General features: G+C 36.3%; 1 protein-coding gene across 1 annotated transcript in view; it reads left to right on the forward strand.

Moving 5' to 3' along the window:
• Nucleotides 1–16914, forward strand: part of LOC11422231 (disease resistance protein RPV1) — a 112701-nt gene that overhangs the window by 21667 nt on the left and 74120 nt on the right. Inside the window, exon 6 of the mRNA XM_003619865.4 lies at nucleotides 14370–14423. The gene's annotated coding sequence lies outside the window, so the exon portion shown is untranslated. The remainder of the gene's footprint in view (nucleotides 1–14369; nucleotides 14424–16914) is intronic.

Genomic DNA, 16914 nt, shown 5'->3' on the forward strand with positions numbered 1-16914 from the left:
AGGGTTTTTCTCAAAAATCCATCCTACAACATGTTTCAAAGCTTGGTTTTGATTCCAGAATTCATCCTAAACATATTCTAAGGTTAAAGGGCGGTTCTTTCATCAATCTAAACAAGTTTTACCGTTTAATCATTAATTTTTAAGGTTTTGACCTAATTCCAAAACTTCTCCAAATTAATTCTAACTTTGTCAACTAATCATCAGAATTACAGAGATTAACACTATTGAATTATTAGTCTCACCCTTACCTGGTTATGAAGAAAATCGCGGCCCTCTTGGTCTCTTGCTCCTCTCTAAGCTTTTTCCCCCTTTTCCAAAAGTTTTCACGTACGAAGTGTTTTTTTTTTCTAAACCTAGGTCTATCCTTTTATATCTCTCCTTAATAACTTATCTTATTTCACTTTCACCCCCAAAACTATCTAAAATATCAAAACAGCCCTCAACTAAATATTTTTCAAATCTTTATTTTATTTAACAATAAAATAAATTCTCTAATCTTATCAAATCCTCCAAAACTCATAACTTTTCATCTCATCAATCAAATTACTAAATTCATCACAAATCATCAAAACATACCAAAATCATGCATATATTATATAATTATAATATAATTGCCTAAACTCGATTAAATAACAATTAAACGAAGGTGGGCGTTACAACTCTCCCCCACTTAAAAGATTTTCGTCCTCGAAAATTTACCTTAAGTAAACAACTCTGGATACGACTCCAGCATCTTACTCTCAAGCTCCCACGTCAAGCTTTCACCAGTCGCTCCCGACCAAACGACTCTCACGAGAGGTATCTCTTTGCCTCTCAACGTCTTCACTTTACGATCATCAATCCTTAACGGTAAAGTTTCTACCGTAAGGTTGTCTCTAACTTGCACATCGTCACTCTGAATTACATCAGATGGATCCGGAACATACTTTCGAAGTTGCGACACATGGAAAACATTGTGCAAATTCGAAAGATGCGGCGGTAAATCCACTCGGTAAGCCACCGTTCCAACTCTTTCCAATATCTGATATGGACCAATGAACTTCGGGGTCAACTTCTTCGACTTCAAAGCACGTCCTACACCAGTCATAGGAGTGACTCTCAAAAACACGTGGTCTCCTTCCTTAAATTCAAGATCTTTTCTACGCTTATCATGATAACTCTTCTGTCGACTCTACGACGCCTTCATTTTCTCTCGGATCATCTGAACTTTCTCAGTAGTTTGCTGAACAATCTCTGGTCCTAAGACCACTCTTTCACCTGACTCAAACCAACACAACGGAGTTCTGCATCTCCGACCATACAGAGCCTCGAACGGTGCCATTCCAATACTAGAATGATGGCTATTATTATAAGTGAACTCGATCAACGGAAGATGACTGTCCCAAGTTCCTCCTTGCTCAAGAACACAAATTCTCAACAAATCCTCTAGCGACTGAATTGTCCTCTCCGACTGACCATCTGTCTGTGGATGATACGCCGAACTCAATCTCAACTTCGAACCCAAGGCCTCTTGCAAACTTTTCCAAAATCTAGAAGTAAATCTTGGATCTCTATTTGATACAATGCTCGAAGGAACACCATGCAACTTCACAATCTCCTTGATGTAAATCTCTGCCAACTGGGCAACAGGGAAACTAATGTTAATAGGTAGAAAATGAGCTGACTTCGTCAATCTATCAACAATAACCCAAATTGCGTCGTTCCCTCTAGGAGTATTCGGCAAACTCGTCACAAAATCCATGGATATACTATCCCATTTCCATTCTAGCACATCTAAAGGTACCATCATCCCCGCGGGTTTCTGATGCTCAACTTTCGACTTCTGACAAACTAAACAGGAATACACAACCTGTGCCACATCTCGTTTCAAACCAGACCACCAGAAAATCTTCTTCAAATCATGATACATCTTCGTAGCTCCCGGGTGAATACTCAAGCTACTTCTATGACTCTCTTCAAGAATCATCTTCTTAATCTCCTCGTTGTCTGGAATACAAATTCTCCCTCGGAATCTCAAGACGCCTTCAACATCGATTTTAAAATCACTGTCTTCAGCCTGATCTCTAGCAACCAACAAATCCACAAACTTTACATCAACTCTCTGTGCTTCTTTGATGCTTTTCAGGAATTCACTATCAATCTTCAGCATACCCAGTTTCACACTCTGAGGTGACCATTCACAAACCAAACTCATATCTCGGAACTGTTCAAGTAACTCCAACTCTCTGACCATCATGGCGGACATATGCAATGTCTTCCTACTCAAAGCATCTGCAACAACATTAGCTTTACCCGGATGGTAATTCAAACCAAAGTCATAATCCTTTAGCAACTCTAGCCATCTTCGCTGCCTCATATTCAATTCCTTCTGATCGAACAAATATTTCAAGCTCTTATGATCACTAAACACCTCAAACCTCGAACCATACAAGTAATGTCTCCATATCTTCAACACAAAGACTACAGCCGCCAACTCGAGATCATGCGTAGGATAATTCTTCTCATGAACTCTCAACTGTCTTGAAGCATAAGCTACCACTTTACCTTCTTGCATAAGCACACCTCCTAAACCCAACTTGGACGCATCACAATACACCACAAAAGGTTCATCTGACTTCGGCAAAATCAAAATTGGAGCAGTCGTCAAACGTTTCTTCAATTCACCGAAACTCCTCTCACAATGAACGTCCCACACAAAAATCTTACCTTTACAAGTCAACTGTGTAAGCGGAAGAGCTAACTTAGAAAACCCTTCAATAAATCTTCTGTAGTAACCAGCTAAGCCCAAGAAGCTTCTAATCTCTGTAACGGACTTAGGAGTATCCCACTGCGATACAGCTTCGACTTTAGACGGATCCACAGCAATACCATCTCCGGAAATAACATGGCCAAGAAAACTCACTTCATTCAACCAAAATTCACACTTAGACAATTTAGCATAAAGTTTCTTCTCTTTCAACACTTGTAAGACAATCTTCAGATGCTCGGCATGTTCTTCTTCAGTCTTGGAGTAAATCAAAATATCGTCGATGAACACAACTACGAACCGATCCAAAAATGCATGGAAAATGCGATTCATATACTCCATAAACACTCCAGGTGCATTGGTCACACCGAAAGGCATAACTTTGTATTCATAGTGACCATAACGCGTTCTGAAAGCTGTCTTCTGCATATCCTCATCTTTTACTTTAATCTGGTGATAACCCGATCTCAAATCAATCTTGCTGAAAACTCGTGCACCCACTAACTGATCCATCAAAACATCAATTATCGGAAGTGGATACCTATTCTTGATAGTTACCTTGTTCAACTGCCGATAATCAATACATAACCGCATACTACCATCTTTCTTCTTTACTAGCAAAACCGGCGCTCCCCAAGGTGAAACACTTGGTCTAACAAACTTCTTCTCAAGCAAGTCCTCCAACTGTTTCTTCAACTTAGATAACTCGGAAGCAGACATACGATAAGGTGCCATCGAGACCGGCTTCGTTCCAAGAACAAGATCAATAGAAAACTCAACTTCTCTCTCTGGAGGCACATCAGGAATCTCATCTGGAAAAACTTCAGGAAATTCACACACCACCGGCAGCCTATCAATCACTGCTTGGTTCTCAACAGATAAAGAAGCCATCAATGAAAACATCAAGATACCATCGCGTTCCAGTTGCTTCAGCTGCTTAGTAGATAAAAACTCTGCACCACTTTCCTCTTCGACGGAAGAGAAATGAACTGACTTACTAAAACAATTAATAAGAACGTGGTTGTGCTCTAACCAGTTCATACCCAGAATCACATCCATACCGCTCAAAGGTAGACAAAATAAATCCATTTCGAAATCACGACCAAACATAGACAAAGGACATTTCAAACATACGAGAGAAGTAGTCACCGAACCCTTAGCTGGAGTTTCGACAACCATCTCTCCATCCATATCAGACAACTCAAGACCCAAAGCAGAAACACAATCGAAAGCAATAAAGCAATGCGTAGCACCAGTATCAATAATAGCAACTAAAGGAGTATTATTAATATAGCAAGTACCTCTGATCAAACGATCCTCATTCTCTGTCTGAGTCCCAGTCAAAGCAAAGACTCTACCAGTAGTCGGCGCCCTCTTAGGCTGAGTACACTGACAACTAATGTGACCCTCTCCATTGCAATTAAAGCACACAATGTCAGTACGATTGCAATCAGCTACAACATGACCTTTTGATGACAATCCGTCATATCATATTTTTAGAGTCTTTTTAATTAAGTTTTAATTCTATTTCTATTAATTTAGTACTTAATTTAGAGTCATTTTAAATAAATTATCATTTTCTTATTTATTGAATCAAGTAGTGTCTTAGTACCTATTATTACTATCAATGGCTAGATGAAATAATGAAGGTGTGACACTTTGAAGTGCTGAACAGTAATGGCAAAATTTCAATAGCATGGTGTAATTAGCACATATGCCACACGTGCAGCATGTGTTTTATAAATAAATGGGCCTTGACCCAAGTGTTGTTGGTTGACCCGAGGGAGAACAAAAAAGATGGAAGTGAGGGAATAACAAAAGGGCAGCCGCATAACACAAGAGGGAGAGGAGGAATTCGCGTTTTGGGGAGCAGCAACACAACATGTTCTCATTTTGGGAGAATTTTGGTTTGGCATTTCTAGAGAAACACAAAGCAAGGTGTTAGGAGTAGATTCAACCCAAGATTCATTGAGACATCATGAATCTTGTTATGGAATCTTCATCTTTTCTTCATCTTTGCAAAGCTATCATAGACATATGTAGCTACATCTACCCTTGTGGGTTTTGAGGTATTCAAACAAGTCATTATGTAAACTCTTGATCTTTTAATATATGGTTCTAGCTTGTTTATTCAATATTGTTGTTATTTTTGTATTTAATGCTTTATTGAGATTCAAAATGATATGGACACATACTTTTGAATCTAGAAATAGAATAACAATCTATCTTAAGTTATCACTCTAGACATGGATGTTAATATTTGATAATCACTTTTAATCTAGGACTTAATGCTTTTGGGTAATTTAATCGGTTGGGAATTCGTCGATTAAACTATCCAATCGACTTTGTGATCGTTTAAATGTTTGGGAAATCGATGTTTAAACGATCCCTTAGAAATAACGATATCATTTGGACACGAATGATATTGTCGAGTGATTGTGATAATATCGTTTAAAAAGCTAGAATCCGTTAATCGATCGAGAGATTGCAGCTGTTACGCTTGGTTGAATGTCCTGACCCCAAGTGAAATAGCCCTATCTCTTCTCTATTTATTTTATGTCAAATAGTTTATATAGTTTACACAAACACACATTTTAAATCCATACACTTAGAACAATATTGATTGTTGAATGGCTTGAATATCGCGCTAGTCCCTGTGGAGACGATATACACAAAAATACTTACTTTTGATTGATAGAAAAATACTACATCAAAATGGCGCCGCTGCCGGGGACTGGCGTTTAGATATTTTAAGTATCGCGACAATTTGTATTGTTTTGAGCATTTGTATATAATTTGTAAATATTTTTTCGCTATTGTATAGTTATTTGCACTAACCCCTCTTTGGTATACAAAGAAAAATTTCTTGTTAGTTATATCCGTTTCAGATTGAAGAACTGATGATGGTTGCAAAGAAAAAGGAACGGTTAATTAGCAAGGAAGAATTATGTGAACAAAAGGGGAAGAAGGTATTTCTATTCTGTAAAAAAAAAATAAAAAAATAAAACAAAGTGTGAAAAGATGGACTGAAAAGAAAAAAAATCAAAGTCCACATCAGTTCTTTTTCAATAACTCGTATTTGTAGATGTCAGTTGAATTTTTAATTGTGGTGTTGTTTTAATAATTCAGTGTACCCCCGTTACGTAATTGAATTTGAACTTGTTTATTATTGATGAATTTGCTTGTTTATTGACTTTTTCCAGTTTAGTAACAATTGTGTAGTCAAGCGGTATTCCAAAAGTTCATAAGGAGGTAGTGATTTGACATTCAAAGGCGAAGTGTACGACATATGTGATAGGTAGTCACAACTCCCAGATATCTAACACTGTAAGGTTCATAACCAAATTTTATTTTTCAGTTTACTTATATAGAGTGTTCCGTGCAACTACATTTCTAGAACTTGCATTGTTTCTTTATTGTTGATTGGTCTTTGTCATTTACACACTGAGGCGAAAGTGCTTGATCATGTGAGCCTTTGAAGCCTACCCTTATTTAATTTAAAATTATCCTTTTTGAAAGCCAAATTGAGCCGATAGGTTTAGATCTTTTTGTTCGGTGACAAACTACATATTTAGCCTAGAGACTTTTAGGATTTAACCCAAAATGTTATATTTGAGTTCGGCTAAGTAGGGTGTTGCTAAACAATAAGTTTGGGGTTGCTTTTGGAATTTGCAACCAACTAAGTTTTGGGTGGGGTACTAGAGAACAAAGAACAAAGCATGAAAAATATACACAAAAATGGTGTATCAAAAAAAAAAAAAAAAAAAAAACCAAAATAGAATGAAAAGAATAAGGGGACAAACAATGAAAAATCTGAGTAATTTCAAACTCGATTGTCCCGAAAGTTACAAATAATCTCTAGTACCTTTACAATTGTTGTTTCAAAGGGTGAATGAGGGATTTAATTTTTGTTTTAATTTCCGTAGGAGTTCCTAACTCAAATTTTGTGTAGCCTACTTATCCAAATATTATCCCACCTTTACCTAAGTCCCGTTTTAACCCTAAAAGACCTCAAACTGTGTAATGACATTGATTTTGATTGATGTTTAGAAACTTTTCAAGCGTATGGTAATATGTACACCTGCACGTTGATTGAGTATGAACCCTTATCATATTGTTGCGTGGAGTTGTGAATGGTGGATGCATGAAAGTCAAACTAGCTCATTATTGGCTAGAGGGAGATGAACTTTTGGGTACTACTACTTGGTTAGGTAATTGTTATTTCACCGTCGATTGTCAATATTACAAGTGAATTCCTTGAGGACAAGGAATGATTCAAGTTTGGGGTTGTGATGACAATCCGTCATATCATATTTTTAGAGTCTTTTTAATTAAGTTTTAATTCTATTTCTATTAATTTAGTACTTAATTTAGAGTCATTTTAAATAAATTATCATTTTCTTATTTATTGAATCAAGTAGTGTCTTAGTACCTATTATTACTATCAATGGCTAGATGAAATAATGAAGTTGTGACACTTTGAAGTGCTGAACAGTAATGGCAAAATTTCAATAGCATGGTGTAATTAGCACATATGCCACACGTGCAGCATGTGTTTTATAAATAAATGGGCCTTGACCCAAGTGTTGTTGGTTGACCCGAGGGAGAACAAAAAAGATGGAAGTGAGGGAATAACAAAAGGGCAGCCGCATAACACAAGAGGGAGAGGAGGAATTCACGTTTTGGGGAGCAGCAACACAACATGTTCTCATTTTGGGAGAATTTTGGTTTGGCATTTCTAGAGAAACACAAAGCAAGGTGTTAGGAGTAGATTCAACCCAAGATTCATTGAGACATCATGAATCTTGTTATGGAATCTTCATCTTTTCTTCATCTTTGCAAAGCTATCATAGACATATGTAGCTACATCTACCCTTGTGGGTTTTGAGGTATTCAAACAAGTCATTATGTAAACTCTTGATCTTTTAATATATGGTTCTAGCTTGTTTATTCAATATTGTTGTTATTTTTGTATTTAATGATTTATTGAGATTCAAAATGATATGGACACATACTTTTGAATCTAGAAATAGAATAACAATCTATCTTAAGTTATCACTCTAGACATGGATGTTAATATTTGATAATCACTTTTAATCTAGGACTTAATGCTTTTGGGTAATTTAATCGGTTGGGAATTCGTCGATTAAACTATCCAATCGACTTTGTGATCGTTTAAATGTTTGGGAAATCGATGTTTAAACGATCCCTTAGAAATAACGATATCATTTGGACACGAATGATATTGTCGAGTGATTGTGATAATATCGTTTAAAAAGCTAGAATCCGTTAATCGATCGAGAGATTGCAGCTGTTACGCTTGGTTGAATGTCCTGACCCCAAGTGAAATAGCCCTATCTCTTCTCTATTTATTTTATGTCAAATAGTTTATATAGTTTACACAAACACACATTTTAAATCCATACACTTAGAACAATATTGATTGTTGAATGGCTTGAATATCGCGCTAGTCCCTGTGGAGATGATATACACAAAAATATTTACTTTTGATTGATAGAAAAATACTACATCACCTTTCTTGCCACACCGGGCACACTTCTTGCTTCAACTCAAGGAACTCGATCTCCTTCTTCCCGCGAACATCTTCCGGAAAGTATCTCATCAGGAACTCCCTCCTGAAAACAGCCCAAGTCACAACAGCTCCCTCCTGCCCAAGGGTAGGCAGAAGAGCAACCCACCAGTCATCAGTTTCCTCGGCTAGCTGATGAGTACCGAACCGCACCTTCTGATCCTGAGTGCACTGCATAACCCGGAAAATCCTCTCATTCTCTTTTAGCCACGTCTGGGCTCCATCAGGGTCATAACGTCCCTTGAAAGTCGGAGGGTTCTTCTTCATGAACGTCTCCAACATCCTACCTTCAGCATTCGCGCCAGCATTCACGTTAGGTTGTTGTCCCACAGCTTGGGCAACAGCTTGTAGAGCAGCAGCTAACGCAGCATCGTTTCTTCCAGCCATTCTGATATTCTACAAAAGTAGCAACAACAGTATAAGATAGTAATATAATATTACTAAGACTCGACACGACTCTCTAATTGACCGGACGGACCGACCTGCTCTGATACCAATTGTAACACCCCGTTTTCCCAATATCAAAATTTCTTTAAAAACATAGCATTTATCAGAGTAGCATCAAAACAACGGGATATCACATATAACGTAATCCAACAGTTAAATAATAATTTAACCAATAACTTAAACATTGCAGCGGAAAATCATAAACATAATTCACAAACGTTTTGGCACACAGGCCCTAACAAAGTATCTTAAAAGAGTTAATCAAAACAGAAATTATCATAGCAGTTCACGTAAAAGAATGAAGCATGTTATAGCATATAACCCCATCCCGTTACGTATCAGAGCGACCTAGACGACACAGTGAAGGCAAGGCCACTCACGACGGCAACTGCACACTAAGCACGATCACCTGCAAGTTACCCATACGAAGGGCAACATTTTCAAGCAGAAGGGGTGAGATTTCATAATAAAATAACATTAATCAATGTAAATGAGAATCATAAATCAACATCATAATCATTCCATTATTAACTTTGCATAATTGCTAAACAGTTATCACGTAATCATATATCCAATCATTAGGAATAACATAACATAATCAATAAACACATATCACGTAATCACATAATCAATCATTATCAACAAGGCATCTTAATCATGACAATGTGACAATGCTCTTAGACTCCTTATATGCATGTGGTACCAATCGTCATCATAAGTATTAATATACTTTAATCGTGCGGAGGACAAAGCTCCTATAAAACGTGCGGAGGACAAAGCTCCTAATATTCGTGGTGAGGACTAAGCTCAATGATATGCTATGCATGGACACATATGAACAAAACAACGTAATCGACTTATCAACATGCATCCAATAATTTGGAGCTAAACTTCATCATATACTTATGCACTTAGTTAAATAACGGAAGTAGCATAAACAGGTCACATAACAAGATGATATCATTATATCAAAGCACATAATTTGTATCATTATCACATCTTCTTATCTTGCATGAATATACAATACCATAGTTCATATCCAATTATTATAAATATAACTCAAACAACTCTACAGTCTGCATTAAACGATATCTCTAGGTCTCATTACCAATTAGGGGTTCACTCTTGATCAACAAGTGCGACACAAATCGCACAAACACATAAACAAGTTCGTCCTGGTTGTACTCGCGAGGCGAGAGTACTTACTCGCCATGGCGAGTAACACTCATCTCCCAAACTGATGTTGTTCTGGGTTCAATCCTGTCCTAAAATCATTCCTAATCATCTCTAGGTATGTTTAGGCACTTAAAGGCACTCAAGGTCCAACTAAAAAGTCGAAAATACAAAATATGACATACACTCTGCCTAAGCTCGCGAGGCGAGGAGGGGTTGCTCGCCATGGCGAGTTGAACCAGACAACTCGCGAGGCGAAAAGGAAGGGCTCGCGTGGCGAGCGATGAAGATCATCACTCGCGAGGCGAGGACCATCACTCGCTGTGGCGAGCGATGAACAGAAGCACGGGCAGACTAGGGTTTTTCTCAAAAATCCATCCTACAACATGTTTCAAAGCTTGGTTTTGATTCCAGAATTCATCCTAAACATATTCTAAGGTTAAAGGGCGGTTCTTTCATCAATCTAAACAAGTTTTACCGTTTAATCATTAATTTTTAAGGTTTTGACCTAATTCCAAAACTTCTCCAAATTAATTCTAACTTTGTCAACTAATCATCAGAATTACAGAGATTAACACTATTGAATTATTAGTCTCACCCTTACCTAGTTATGAAGAAAATCACGGCCCTCTTGGTCTCTTGCTCCTCTCTAAGCTTTTTCCCCCTTTTCCAAAAGTTTTCACGTACGAAGTGTTTTTTTTTTCTAAACCTAGGTCTATCCTTTTATATCTCTCCTTAATAACTTATCTTATTTCACTTTCACCCCCAAAACTATCTAAAATATCAAAACAGCCCTCAACTAAATATTTTTCAAATCTTTATTTTATTTAACAATAAAATAAATTCTCTAATCTTATCAAATCCTCCAAAACTCATAATTTTTCACGTCATCAATCAAATTACTAAATTCATCACAAATCATCAAAACATACCAAAATCATGCATATATTATATAATTATAATATAATTGCCTAAACGAAGGTGGGCGTTACAGTACCCATATCTTCATGGGTCCTTTTGGATTAGTTCTGGAGGTTTTACTTTTCCTCCCTTGTACCTTGGGGTGAATGCAGAATGGCTTCTGATCATTCAATACTTTAGGTTTGACACCTTTAGGTATTGTTTTCTCAAAAGCAATAACTGCTTTGTTCTTCTGATCCTTTGGCTTTGGGATTTTTTATTCTGGTTTAATCAGATTCTGAGGAACAGGTTCTGATCTTTTCAGAATTTTAATCTTTTGAGTCTTAGGATCAGATTTTGTCATGACCTTAGTCTTGAGGTTTTCTGGCTTTGATGTGATCTTAGCCTTAGAACCAGAAGCTTTAGGTTCTGACTGAACAGCAGTTACAGCATTTGTACCTTCAGGCACAAAGGTGGATTTCAATCCATCCTTGATACAATCACAGTAGCTCTTGAGACTGTATTCTTTGGATTTCTCCTTAGAATATCCAATCCCTTTGCCATTGTTCTTGTATGTGCTGTAGATCATAGAAGCAACTTTGCTTCTGTCTATTCCAGCCATAATAAAATCATCCAAGGCAATCTCATGTTTATTGCCTGAACCTTTATCACATTTTTCTTGTAGCTTCTGACAAAGAATTTTGAGTCTATCTTCATATGTTGTTGATATGAGGTTAAACCCTTTTAGTTCTTCTTCAGAAGCTTTCAGTTCCAATAGAGTTGACTTTTGTTGTTTCATTAAATCAACATATTTTTCTTTTAAATCTGTCAACTCATTGGTTCTGTGCTCAAACAGTGATAAAAGTTCTTTTAGAGAATCCACAAGTTCTTGTCTAGGAATTTTGGAGTATACCTCATTTTCATCTTCTGAATCTGATTCAGCTTCTGATACTGCTTCTGATGATACTGTTGCCACTAACCCCATGGCTGCTTTTGTATCATCTTCTGCTTCTTCTTTATCAGAACCAGATTCACTGTCCAAATCTTCCCAGGTTGCCATCAAGCTCTTTTTGATTTGTTTTCGGAATTTACTGGAGTTGAAGCCTGATTTCTTGGATTTGCTTTTAGACTTCTCCTTCTGAAGATCAGGGCAATCCGCAATGAAATGACCAGGCTTCTTGCAGTTGAAGCACCCCTTCTGATCTTCTTCCTTTGAGTTCTTGTAGCCACCTCTTTTGCTCAAAAATTTCTTTTGCTTCCTTGCCAGATACTCAAGTTTGTTGGACAACATAGCCATCTTTACAGATTGATCTTCATCAGAATCTCCATCAGGTGATTCTTCTTCAGATTCACTGGCTTTGTAGGCTTTTGAGGATTTTGAAGTCTTTCCTTTAGATGGTAAAGCAATGGATTTACTCTTCTTAGAGGATTCATGCTCATTTAAACTCATTTCATGCACTTTGAGTGAGCTAACAAGATCTTCAACACTTAAAGTGTTTAGATCCTTAGCTTCTTCAATAGCAGTTACTTTGGGTCTCCATCTTGAAGGTAAGCTTCTCAAAATCTTACTGACATGATCAGAAGCAACATAGCTTTTCTTCAGTATTTGCAATCCAGAAACCAAAGTTTGAAATCTTGAGTACATTTCTTCAATACTCTCATCATCCTTCATTCTGAATAGTTCATACTGATGAACAAGCATCAAAGCTTTAGCCTCTTTCACTTTCTTGTTGCCTTCAAAGTTGGCACATAGTGACGCAAACATAGACTTTGCAGTAGATTTGTCACTCATCTTCATATATTCGGTGCGAGGTATAGAAGCCACAATAATCCCTCTGATTTTGTGGTGCTTCTTGTAAAGCTTTTTCTGAGCAGGAGTATGTATTCTTCTGTCTACTGCAGCTCCTTCTTCATCTAAATCCAGGTCATCAACTCCATCTTCCAATATGTCCCATAGCTCTTCATCCAAACCCATGATAAAGCTATACATATTTGTTTTCCACCATGAAAACTCTTCTGGGTCTCCATTAAACTTTGGAGCTTTACCAGAGTCCGTTTTCTTGTCAGCAGTATCATAGTCATGTTTGACACTTGTGTATTTTAAGGTTGTATTTGATTCCTCTCCTCTAGACATGTTTTTCTATAGGATCTTGATCTGTAACACTGTTAAGCGCTATGATAACAGAGCAGGCTCTGATACCAATTGAAGGTGAGAAAAACACAAGAAGGGGGGGTTGAATTGTGTTTTCTTTTTCTCTCTTTTTAATCTTCTTCTAATAAAACTTCAGAAGCAGTTTGTGAGTGCTTCTGATGAAGTGATCAGAATTAGATATGCAGCGGAAAAGAACAGAGCAGAGAAAAGAACGACAAAGACATAAGCAGTTATCCTGGTTCCTTCCACAACACGGAAGTAGTCCAGTCCCCCTTGCACTTCCAAGGAGATTTCACTATAATCACAAAAATTACAACTGCTCAATACTTTCTAAGTATGAGACTTCACAAAAATGCTCAAGCACACACGCAAGAGTCTTCCAATGCTCAAGCACTAAGCAAGAGACTTCTAATGCTCAAGCACGCAGGCACGAGACTTCTGATCAAACAAAAATACAGAGAATTGAGTTTGACTTGAACACTTGATATACAATCAGTGGTGTTCTCAATACAAAACAGTAAAGACTCTAGACTTTGAATTTCTAAGATGTATCAAATCAGTGTAGAAATTCATTGTGCTTTGTAGAATCAATTTGACAGAGTTTTGGCGCTTTTGAACTTGTATATCTCTATCTACAATCTTCAAGTCTTCACTTCTTTATATAGAGGTGTCAAAGAGACGTTGAGATAATCAGTACGTCTAAAGAGTCGTTTGAAATCCTTTGATCATTCACCAGTAATCATTTGCCTGATTTGGGTGTAGTCCTTTGAAGAATCAGCTTCAAATTTATTCCCATCTTGAAGGCACAAATTCTGCAGGCATAGCTGTTGTCTTGTCTTGTAGCGTGGACAAAAATAGAGTAGTGGAGGTAGTGGTTGTACACTTGTACTTTGTCAACTCTGTTAACGAAGGACAAATGCTCAGTGCTATTCATATGACCGTTGGTACCTCCCTTTCAATTCTTCGTTCTTCTTAGATAAGACCGAATTGAGAACCAGCTACTTTGGATCTTCAGTTTGATTAAAGGATCAAATGTAGCTTCTTGTGAAGATATTGCTTCTGATGAAAACCTTGCTTCTGATGACCTTCTGCTTCTGATGACCTTCTGCTTCTGATGACGTCATCACTTCAGAAGCACTTCAGCTTCAGGAGCACTCTAGCTTCAGACGCAGTTTTCTTCAGATGCTTAGAATTTCTTTTTCTTTCCATTGTTCTTCCAAGACCTATTGAAATTACTTGACTAGCCTTTTGGTCCTGTACACTTGAACAATAATTAGTAATAACCAATTGACAATTTTTAATACCTTGTTATCATCAAAACTCAATAAGGTTCATTGTGAAACACATTTTGTTCCAACAAGGTCCATCATAAAGTTAACCGTCTTCTTGTTATTCTCTCAATCTCAACATTGCAGGTTTGTGCTTTGTTGTATAAATGTTGATTAATTTCTGTATATAGTCCGTTACAAATTCATTACTGTACGTTTGGAGGCATGCATTAGATTATAGAATGAATACCATTTTAGAAGTACATGTAAATTATGGAGGGAGCAATGCTATATATCAAGAAAGATTTTATTAAGAAAATTTCAAGAATGACATGGCAAAATAATCACTCTTAAATTTTATCAAGAAATAGTCCTGAAATTAATGTTAACCAATAAAATCTCAGTCTGGCCGGAAATCATGGGGTGGTGGGTGTTATGTATCTTTTTTTTATGAAAGATTAGTAAATGAGACTGAAAATGTCCCATCAGCAGTTAACTACCGAAATAATGAACTGGCTGCAGTTAACTATCGAAGTTCCTTCGACAGTTTACTGCCGACGAAAAAAGGAAGGAAAAAAAAAACCATCGGCACTTAAGTGCCGAGGATCTCAGAACTACAATTTTTTCAACTAATTATAAACAACTTAAGTGTAATTCACCATCACAAACAACTTCCTAATCCAAACCTTGGTAGCTCCTAGTCCTACCACTAAAAAATGTGACTATCTTAAAATTGGCATATTCCTTATTCTCCTTATTACACATAACTATTTTTCAACTAATTATAAACACTGCATGAAAGATAATGATTATGTTCGCTGCACATTCTAAAATTACAATCAAAGAAACCAGAATTCAGGGGGATTCTGGTTAGAATGTGATGGAGGAGAATGGTGAGTTTATACCAAGTTAGGATTAATGAGTTGCAATGATAAACTAGCAAAAGTGTGGAACATGCATATCATATGATTTAAAATAATGCAGCTGCGTTGATGAAGTATTGGAACTCTAAATTTCATTAGTTTATCAAATATACTTGCAGCAATTAGTATACAAAAATTTAGCAGATAGTATTGCAGCAAATGGAAGTTATAAGGAAAATATCATGTGTATAAAAAAATGACTAAAAAGTGTAGAGAATAAATAAATAAACCGAAAACAATAAAAGAGAATTATCGATTTTATGTATTGTGTAGTTTAAATTTTGAATTATCGATTTTTAATTTATTACAACTTAAATATGTTGTATGCAAATATAATTTATATATTTTAGTTTATTTTGATGGTGGCCATCCCAAATATTTTTGTCCGGCTCCGCCACTGATCTACAATATATCTCTTTAATATGTTAATTACTGAAAATAAATGTACCTTATAAAATAGAAGAATAAAAACCAATGAGTAATACAACTATATGCAATGATACGTATTATTTGCGACTAGGTTTATCCTAGGGATAACAATGAGAAAAAAATAATAGGTTGTGAATCAAAATAAGTAGAAGTTGCCTCCTATATAGGTATCATATGAATCTGTTGAGGTCTTATTGAAGCAAAGATCAATTGAATTTGATTGACAAAGTCTGCGAGACATCTTTATATGAGGTATAGGTGACATAATTGTCACCAAAATTGGCTCGTCTAGACTCCAACTCCATGACATGTGAATCAAGGCTTTTTTTGATCCTTGTTTGTCTTAGTTTCCTTTGTTGAGGGGTTCGTAGCTCCCCATTCTCGGTTACCAACTTTCCACTTCACGACATTATTTGTTAAGAAGGTCTATAATGGACATCCAATGTGCTTCCTTACTTATCGCTATTTGCGGTTAGCGCCACTATAAATAGGGAGTGTGAGTTTAGTGCCTCATTGTCCAACTCGAGCTTCAACTAAGTCTGATGTCTTCGAGACACACATACTAGCTTACATAGCCCTTGCTTAACCTTCCATCAAATGAAAAAACTTGTCTAACCTCTAATTGTCTATCTCCGATTTCAACTAACATAATAATAATTATTTTTAGATGTAAACATATCACACGTGTGTGTATCTTAATGGTAGTTTGGTTGTTAGTTACGAAGTGTGTGAAACAGTTATAGAGCTAACCACTCATTTTTCTCTACAAATAGGATAGAAAGCTTCATTATGTAACTAACTGGGTATTATTTTGATCACTGAATATAGAAGATTCAGCGCACAATGCTCACTTCATTCTTTTTTTTTTTTTGTGTTTTACCTTTCACATTTCATGTCAAATCCTTGATGATTGTGTAGAACTCAATAAAACACTGTAACAAAAAATAAACCCCCCGGACTAAATTTATAATTAACAGTTTTGATTTTATTTTTTTTACATATTTGTAGCAATAGCGAATTATAATTCGTATATGTAACATGATAAAGTTTTTTCTCTCCTTTTTATCATTTCTTTTAACTTTCGAAGAATAAATTATTTTAAATTCGTATATTTTGAAGTGTTAATATAGTTTATTTCCTCTCTCTCTCTCACATATAATCTCAGCAACAAAAAATATAATATTTATAAACTCATCTCTGAATAAAATTGACCCATCCACCAGTTCCTTGTTACTCAAGCAATTGAATTTTTCTTCATCACTTCTTTCCAAAAGTCAATGATCTAT

Source organism: Medicago truncatula, chromosome 6, assembly GCF_003473485.1.
Source record: "Medicago truncatula cultivar Jemalong A17 chromosome 6, MtrunA17r5.0-ANR, whole genome shotgun sequence".
In the NCBI taxonomy this organism is placed as follows: Eukaryota; Viridiplantae; Streptophyta; class Magnoliopsida; order Fabales; family Fabaceae; genus Medicago; species Medicago truncatula.